The sequence below is a fragment of the Onychostruthus taczanowskii genome, unplaced genomic scaffold (genome assembly GCF_017590055.1).
Source record: "Onychostruthus taczanowskii isolate IOZ18803 unplaced genomic scaffold, ASM1759005v1 scaffold46, whole genome shotgun sequence".
In the NCBI taxonomy this organism is placed as follows: Eukaryota; Metazoa; Chordata; class Aves; order Passeriformes; family Passeridae; genus Onychostruthus; species Onychostruthus taczanowskii.
The window spans coordinates 3,933,526-3,943,413 of NW_024502125.1; positions in this window are offsets into that span (position 1 = coordinate 3,933,526).

A 9,888-nucleotide genomic window follows, 5' to 3' on the forward strand; every position below is an offset into this window, starting at 1 on the left:
CAATTTGTAAACAGAGTGAACTAGTTTCTGGTTTTAATATAGGAAATGCTTTCTGGTGGTAGTGATGGTGAACTGCAGGGATGGGATGCCAGTTTTTAAGAAACGTAGGGAGACACATAAGTGACATTGGAGCAGCTGGTTCTGCCTCAGAGCAGTGGTAAGATGTCCATAGCTTTTCAAATTATTTTCAGCTGTATCCTTCTATGAGTCTACAACACCAATATGTCAGAGCATTTTGCACTGAGCAACTGAGAAGACAGCCTGGATTCAACATTTTCTTGGTAGGTCAGGTGGTACAGCTTTTGCCTCCACAGCAATAGGTGTCTCCGCTTATTTTCAAGGATGGTGGTGCAGCATGAAAGAGAAATATAAGAAAGTTGTATTCTGAGTTTCTTCTGCAATTAATTGTGGCTGCACTCTGACATGGGATGAATGTTTGGAATCTTACCACTTCTAATGTGGCTTTGTACTGAGCTCTAAATGCCACTGCTTCCCACTGACTCTCATTTTAGTGTGTATTCTGATGAACATAATACTAGACTTTGTAGTATGTAGCTTGTCTGAACAAAGGTAGCTATCAAATACAACTTGTTCAGAACTTGGTGCAAGCTGCAGCTAGATTTGGCAAATAAGTTTTTGTGAGCTGGTTTCATGGTAACATGAACTGTGCAATTCCTACAGGGGAAACAAAAAGCTAAGAATAGTGTTGCTGAGAATGTGGCTTTGGTGGTTTTTCTTAGTAAAGAGGTAGATGAGCAAGATGTAGCCTGTAAAAGGGAAGAAAAGATATGTGAGTGGGTATATGGGAGAAATTGAAAATTCCAGGTGAGATCTAGTGGTTTGGGCATATAAAAAGGTAGACTGGATTGGCTAACTCTCAATCCTTTTCTCAAGAAAACTTTGTACTTCAGCTGCAGCGGGAATTACTTCTCAGATAACATTTTTTTGAGCTGCTTCTCTTATGTATGTACTATAATTAAATTCTAAGAAGTTATCAAGGGCTATGTCAAATGCATTAAATAAGCATCTGAAATATGATGCTTCCAGCTTCCAAGCTTAATGCAATTACTCTAGAGTTTTATGACAAAGAGTTTCAGACATTTTTTGTAGGACACAGAAATGTCCAGCTGGAAAAAGAAATTTCAAGCATTTCCACTAAAATTGAAGAGTTCTATGGAATCAGGTTGATTTTCCTGGAATTTCACAAAGAAAGGAAACAGTAGAATAGTTTAGAATTTTTCTGATAAGACATTCAATTATTTTAAAACATTTCAACAAACTCCTCAACCTGCCTCCAGAAGAGCACTGAATATTGCAGTAAAATACATAATATTAGGATATTTTGATTTTACTGGTTCCAGAATGTTCAGACTGGAAAACAGATGATGATGCAGAACCACTTATTCAAAAAGGGGTAACTTGAGCAGAGTGCTGCAGAGTGATGGGAGAGAGACAGGTCTTACACATCTCTATTTGAAAGCTTCCTCATTTTGTGGTTTTTCCACACCAAGAAGATCAAAGGGGAGAATCAAATTTGCCCCAACAAGTCAGATTTTTAACCAGATAGTTAGAAACTAAGCCAAATTGTATGCAGCTTCCCCAGGCCTCCACCACCTAGCTTCTTCCAGACTGAGATTCCTCTTCCAGCTGTCCTTTTGTTCCTCTGGCACTGCTCTGGGCTATCCCCACTGCCTGCAATTGCCCATTGAAACTGATCTATAGGGGACTACACCAGGAGTTCCAGAACTATTTAATCCGACACAGTATGGACCTCTGCTCTCACATGTCTGCTCCTGAAGTGGCAGAGCCTGTGTGACTTTTCTCTGCTGCATGTGGAGCTGTGCGCAGGGGAGCTGTGAGCTGTTTCTGCCACGGATGTTGCTCAGCAGGCTGCAACTGCTCTGCTCCAAGAGCACTTCCCCAAAGAAGTGATGGGATTAGTGTGGGCTGCCAAACGTGAAAGAAAGAATCCCATAATAGAACAGGATTAGTTGACAACTGTGGCATGTCATTTCCACCTCTTCTTCACCAGTACTAACTGAACTGTTTATTTGCAGCCCCAAGCTCCTCCCTGAGAATTCAAAGAAAAGCTGGTACACGAAAGCGTTGCTTAGTTGATTCACTGGTTACACAGAATCAGCTCCAGCCCTCAGAACCCCACAGAGAGGGACTGTGTGGAGCTGATGCAATTCCTGTTTCATCACATCATGCATTTGAAATGAGTGCATCTAAAATCTACAAGAAAATTACCTAATTTCCCTGCATCACTTTCCTTCTTTGGGGATTGCAGCTTCCATTTGCTGAAAAATTTTTGCTGAAGACAGTTTTAGTGAGACAAAACAGGTGCCCGTTTACCTTCTATCAGTGAGGTTTAATTTAGGTCGTACTGTTGATTTACATCTGCTGTGTTCCACTAAGCTTGCCGTTCTATTTATCAAGCAACTGCAGTGGTCTGATCAATTATTTCTTCGTAAGCTTGTGCTGCCTGCTATCCAAATCTGTGTTACTGTTAAGTTTAACACTGTTAATATCTTCAAATTTATTCCTCTCCAGATAAAGCAGAAATTTCCAGAGTCTTCATCTGCCTGCTGCCTCACAGATTAAACATAACACCTTTCTTCAGGGGAGGCTGGCAGACTTGGAAATCGAAGTGCATCTCCTGGGTAGCTTCCTGGCATCCCAGCCTCCTGGACAGGACTGAGAGTCATAAAGTCAGTTATTCCCCACATGAAAGAACAGGGAGACTGTAGAGCAGATCTGAAGACTGAAGCCTCATGTACAGGAATGCAAGAGAAAGAGGTAGCTGACAGCAGGTTGGACTGTACATTCCCTTTGCAGCTGCACTTCCACCCTGGCATCCCACGTGTTCAAACCTGGGAGCTCAGACCCACCCTCTGACTGACTTACCACTGCAGGCAAGAGGTTGGGCTTCTCTCTCTGGCAGAAAAAGCCCATAAACAGGTTATTTCAGTGAAACATTTTTCTTGAAAAAAGAAGTGGTGTGCAAAGTCTGTTTTCCCTCACACAAATAATAATAGTTTGAAGCTAATCAGCCTCACAGACACTAAGCTGGAGAATGTCTGTTCCTTTCCTGTACCATTCCCTGTAGCCTTTGCACCATGTTTATTGCAGAGCACCCTGAAAGCTGGATCCCTCAACAGTAGCACTTGCACCAGGGTGTCTTGTTTGCACACCAGGCTTTCTCTGCAAAGCCTGGAGCTTGGTATGCCTATGTCTCACAGGTTTGGTTTTCAGGTCCTTTCCTGAATGAGGCAGAAACAAGACTTAAACCTCAGCCCGTTGCTTTCCTGGTAATTATTTTAAACAAAGGTTCAGACTGCAATATTGTGACTTCTTCTCTCAAAAATGTTGGTCTAGTTTTCAATCTGATATAAAATGTTTGAGATGTTTTAATGGAATAGGATTTCTTATTTAGCTGCCTAAGGGAGGTGGCCCATGGCACAGCTTTGTAGATCAGCTGTAGGGTGAGAGAGAGCTATCAGGCCCTCAGAGAGCTCCATATCAGTAGGTAATAGTTCAGATTATAGCCTCCCACGTGCTCCCTGTTGTCTCTGTTTCAAGTAGAGATGATGTGGTCAGAAAAAGTTGTTGATTGCTAATGAGGCAGGGTATTCTCTGTAGCTTCTACTTCCTAAAACATCCCCCTTTTTATTTTTATTTTTCCCCCCTTTCTCATTGGTTTCATGTTCTCCCTGATCTGCAGCTCCTAAGACCTGAGCCTCTGTTTGGCAAACCCATATGTGGGAAGATGAAAGCAGTCAGTGGCCTTTTGGAAGGGACCCATGTGGCCTGCAGTACCTCTGGTAGACTGTCTTTTGCAGAGATGTCAATGAGGTCAAATATGATAAACAGAAATGGGGTCAGAGCTCATATTACCTTACATAGAAAACATAAAGTTAACAAGTCATAATTCACAAGTGAAAATATGTAATTAAACTTTGTCAGTGCTCCCTTTCTTGATTTCTCTTCACTTTTTTTTTTTTTTTTCACAGTTTGATAAAGCACACTAGTAAAACAAATTTGATATGGTTCCTTCTTGTTGTCATATATTTGTTGAGGTTCATGTAATGACAAACCTATGTCTTGGTTAGAAATCATATCCATTGCAAAGTACTTAAGCAAACAATAGGAATTGTGGGAAAGGAATATGAAAGTCCTGAGTAATGAAAGTTTGGACTGAACTATGTTTCAGCTGCCAAGGAGGGGAAAAAAAAAGCAAACCACACAAGTTTGGGTACTGTTTTTCTTTCCAGTAAAATGTAATAAAAAGGAAAATTTTACTTGGGAGATACCAAATGTGTTACTTTTATCTCAAATGAAATATTATTATTTTTATACCATAAAAATACTTACACAGTTAATTTTAAAATTATCAACAGCTTTGTTTGGCTAACTCTATTTGACCTGAATTATGAACACGAATTTTGGTCGCCTCTGAAACTATTTATTTGGTTGCTGCTTGGTTTGGAATCAACTGCCACACCCATGAATCTGTTTCTGTGGACTCTTGAAACAAAAAAAGGCAGAAACAAAAAAGCAAGGGGCTGCCTATGGTAAGAGTGGTTGCAATTATTTACAATGATGTTGAAGATCCAATGTAGAAATGATGCAAGAGATACAGATCTTCCTTTAAGACAGATGAGGCCGTGGTGTCACTGTTATCCTGCTTCATCATCCCTAGGAGGACTTATGGTCCCTGCTCCTTGAAGGTACCTCAGGTACTTCTACTGCCGTGCTGCTGTCCGAGTTTCTCTACTCCCTCGGGCAGGGAGGAGGTCGCACCGGCTGAGCTGAAGGCCCCGCAGCCGACAGCCGGGGGGTGCCCCCCCTAGATGCGCCGGGGCGTCCCGGGAGCGCCTCAGCAAGGGGCAGCAGCGAGCAGCAGGCAGGCGAAGTAGAAGAAAGAAAGGAGGGACCCTCCTCGGGGGTAAAATCCAGAGCCGTTTATTAACTCCAGGTGCACCAGCCGAGCAGGGACCACGAGGCAGGAATACAGCAGCTTATAAAGGGGGCGGAAACACGACACATTGACCAATGAGGGCGAACTGGGGAGTGAACAAACTCGTGAGAAACATGCCGGCTAGCCAGTAGGGAATGTGACAGGGAGGGACCCTTGTTCCCGATCCAATCACCCACCGAAGAAAGAAGAAATTTCTGGAATATGGGAAGGAGACAGTGGGTGATGGACAGAACTTGGGGAGGGATTGACAGAAGGTAACCAGGGAAACAGGGGAGGAGAGAACGAATTGACACTCTCAGAGAGAGGTTCCAGGGGAGGGGGAGAGGGGGATCCCAGGACCGAACCATTATAGCTTTAGGGGGTAACAGAACACACCAAATGAATCCTGCAACACAACATTCTACTGCAAACTGTTACTGCTGCCTTTACAAAGCAAGGCCTCTGTGTGTAAGTTAATGGCCAGCAACTGGGGTAAAAATGCCAGATTCACTCTATGCTTCAGTAAAAATGGTCCTAAGTGATTTAAGATGGAAAAATGTAGTAGTACAGAGGACTGGGTTAAAAAATAGCAAAGAAAGACAAGCTTTAAATGAAAACAGCCCTCCTGACAATGGAAGGAAAATGATGTGGAAGATGTAGTACATATAAACTTCAAACCATCAGCCAATATCTGGCATCAATTAGAAAAGTACACAAGACACTGGGGTGCCCCATGGTTTTGATATCACATCCTGTCCCTTGCAGGATGGCATCAAGGACCCAGGGCCATGTGGGGCAGGGCAGAGCAGACTTTGCCAGGGTTATGTGAGCTGAACCCTTTTGCAGCTAGTTTATAGGACCAGTTAGGTAACTGGTAGAGATCTGTGGTATGGGGATAATAAAAAACTTGCTTTTGAAGTCTTGCATTTTCTCTAATTACCTTTCTCATGCTCGTGCATGTGTAGGTATTGTCAAAAGTTGAAGGAAACCCTGCTTTGTGACAAAGCTTCCTCTTCTTCGCTCAGTCTGTTACTTTCCAAGCAGGAATGGACAGGTTTGAGTGCATCTGAAGTAAGTGGGCAAATTTGGGTGGCACAGATCTGCACTGGAAGTGAAGCAAACAATGATGGTAGCAGTCACATGTAAGGTGTCTCTCTGTGGAAGTCACTCCAGCCATGTTGTGACCATGGGTTGAGTACACAAGGAAATTGTCATAAATATCCTTGAGCTCAAGAGGGGAGAAGAATCAAAACTGGAGCTGGAGGGCAACTGAAGCTGGGTGCAGCTGCCCTTCCCACCCTGCCTCCAGTATACCTCTCAGCTCCATGGTGTTGGTTGTGGTGAGAAAACCTCCTTGCCATTCCAGGAGAAGTATCTCATCTCCATCTTTGAGATCTGCAGAGAGACAGATCCATTTTCTCTCTTAAACTGCATTTTGGCAATGTGCAAAAGCAACATATCCAATTTCTCAGTCTTTCTCTGGGGCAATCACTTAGTACAGCAGTGGCAAACAACTAGGTACCAGGTACCAATGCCATGGCATCAGTGCTGCATTGTCAGAACACTCTTTGCCTACAAACTCCTAAAGATGCGCCTTAACTGGCCAGAGTGCTGAGTGCCACAGGCAAGGCTGCAGAGAAGCCTGTGGTCTAGTCTCCCCTTGGTTTTTTGTGAAGCCAAAGGATGGTTACATCTGTGGTAACATTTCAGACACTTGCTTTTCTTCCTGAGCTGAGTCTGAGGCAGTTTTAGCCTCTGGAGGAGGATGTGGCACCAAATATCACAGCTGACAGTATCCTCGGAGAGGTGAAGGATTAAAAATAGACCTCGAGATCATTTGTTGTCTTTTGGTTTCCCATGAAGGCCCTGTGACTTAAAGGACTTTGGTTCTATTTTCAACTTGGTTAACACCAGATATATAATTTTTAAAAACAGTAAACTGGCTTGTTGTTATCTGACCAGAAAGAGACGAGTTTTGATCTTCACCTATAAGTGAAAACCAGCTGTCAGCTATAACTCCTGCCTGAGGTGTTGAGCTTTGCAAGTGAGCTAGAGCACTGGGAACTCAGGCCACTCTGCAATGACAGTACCTCACTCATTTTGGCAGCCTGCCTTCCTTTTTCATCAGCCCTCGGGATTTCATTAAGGCAGAAAACCTGTTGTGAAGAGGCAGTGGATAAAAATTATGCCATGAAACTCAACAGTTCATCTTTCACTCAAGTATAGCTTTTCCCCTTCTTTTACAATGACTCCTCATGCATAAATAATATCCATATTCCTGCATTTCCTTGAAATGTAGACATTACTTCTGACTGTATCATAATTTTCTAATTTTGAGATGTTTCTTGCTACAGAAGAAGGGTAGAAAGCACCATTCAGTACTAGGCCTGGAGCTGTTTATTGTCAATGGCAAAAATTTCAATTTCCATGTGTTCAATCCTACCACTTGCTGTCTCCTCCCTCACTTTTGTAATTAGTCTCATCCTTTCATCCAAAGATAAACACTTACATCTATTTGTACCAGACCAAGTCTTTTCCAACTTTCATATGTAGATCTCTTTCTCAGCAGGCATTCAAAATCAGACACAAGCTCTTCTTCCACACTCATGTTTGACTTGACTGTGGGAGCAGGTCTGGGCTATGCTTTCATCACCTTTCCCTTTGTATAGATGACAAGAAAGAGAATACAGAATGGAGCAGGGCAGCTGCAATGGCCTCTGCTCAGCCAGAGCAATACTAATGCACTGGGTTTTGTCATTTCTCCAAGGCAGCATAAGCCTTCACATGCCACCGGACCTTTATCTCAGCAGGAAGACAGCATTTCCCTCAGTGTGCTGGAGGCTGACTATAAGGTCTTTCATACTCTTTAAAAGAAGTTGCTCTGTAGAGACGTGTCAAGTTCTGTGAACAGCTGGAAAAAATAACATTATCTCTTGCAAACCTTTTTTGCAGAATTCTAAAACCCCCAAAGGGCCCCATAGCTGTGCACTTTGCAGCAGTAACTGCTGCCAGGCTCCCAGCTCAGCCTTAATGCAAGTGAGGCCTTTGCAGCCTCACCAAGCCAGGCAGCTTTGCTCATTAACAGGACTTCCATCAGGGCTGTGAGCAAATTTGTGTGCTGCCACTGACATGTTGAGAAAAGCCTGGGAGCCTGGGAGCCTGGGCATTGCTTGGTCCTCCACTGTTGGTGTCCCAGGCACACGGGTTCCCAGTCACAGCCTGGTCAGCTGCGGGAGGGTCTGCTCTGCTCATCACAGTGTGGTTGATTCCCACCAGCCTTTGGGGAGCCCCTGGCAGGCAGTTGGCTGCCCTCTTCCCCTGGCCAAACCCTGTGCTAGTCAACAGCCATCCTGCTACTTAATATTTCAAATATGCGTGAATAATCCACTGAATTTTCTCAGATTCTTTGTGGTCGCCATAGGTCATGGCTCTCCCCTGGGGAGAGCCACTTCCATTTCAGACCAGAGAGAAAACTTGCATGATGAAAGCTGGTCTGTTTTATTTTTGTAACTGATTCTAATAAAATATATTCCCCTCTGTCCACAGACCTTGTTACTTTATGTTCTTAGATTATTATACCCTATGTCTGCTAGCACCACCCTTGCCAAGATGGAGTAACTCTGTTGTTTGTGCTGTTTGTGCTGTGACTGAGAGCTTAGGCACATCAGTCTACTGGGGTTATGGTTTTTCTGAAGCAGTCTTGAGTCTTTGAGCACTAGCTCAACACCCCTCCCCTTTCCTGGCTTTAGGAAAGATCACATATTTCTGAGTCACACATGCTGCATCCTTGCCCCAGGGCTCCTGCCACCAACTTAGGTTTAGGTATTTGTGCGTTTACCCTGACCTGGCTTTCTACACCTGCAAGGTTGGAGGATTGCTGCTTGTACCCCGGTTTGCTGCTGCTGTTGTTTCTTTTAGATGAAAAATCATTAGGTTTTTCAAACCTGCAGTTTGTTTTGGAATTCAGATTATTTACATAGAAGCCAAACACAGGTGTTTTAGGTGGTTTTCAGTGGGTGGTCTCCCATTTCAAAAGTATTTTCCATTATTCCATTAAGCTGGGATAGGTAGGTGAGCTACAGTGCTGAGGCAGAGCAGTTGGACACTGTGGTTAAACCACTCCTCCTCTGCAGACTGTTTGTCTACACAGCACCATGTCATGTTGGTGTTGCTAAGGTAGGTACAGCAAGCAGAAAAAAAGAAGTGAATTTTATATTTATGGTTTACATGTATTTTCTAGTAAAGCTATTTGTAGGGAAAAGACTAATTACCTAGGTCTCAGTCTGCTGAGATTTTTCCAGTCACCTTAGTCACAGATTCACAGAATAGTTTGAGTTGGAAGGAATAGTTTGGGTTGAAAATTATCTGGTTCTGAGCCCCCTGCCATGGGCAGGAACACCTTCCACTAGAAGAGGTTGCTTAGGGCCCCATTGATCCTAATCTTGAGTACTTCGTGGTATGGGATGCCCCCAGCTTCTGGGCAATCTGTTCCAGTGTCTCACCACCCATACACGAAAGAATTTCTTCCTAATATCTAACCTAAACCTGCCCTCTTTCAGTTTGAAACCATTCCCCCTGTCCTATCACTGCATGCTCTTGTAAAAGCCCCTCTCTATCTTTCTTTTAGGTTCCTGTCAGGTACTACAAAGTGCATTAAGGTCTCTCTGTAGCCTTGTCTTCTCCAGGCTGAACAGACCCACACCTCTCAACCTGTTTTCATAATCAGGTAAATTTTAAGTTTGTTCCACGTTTCAGTTTTCATTATGCCATGAGTGTTTCACCTTGGCTGTATTTTTGATGTGTAGAATCAGCAGCTTAAAACTCCTGACTTGCTGTCATTTCAAGTTTTTATAAAACTTCTTAGTGTTTCTCTTGGGCTTTTTTTCATCCCTGACCAAACTTCTCTAAAGAAATAGTGTGGCTCCTCC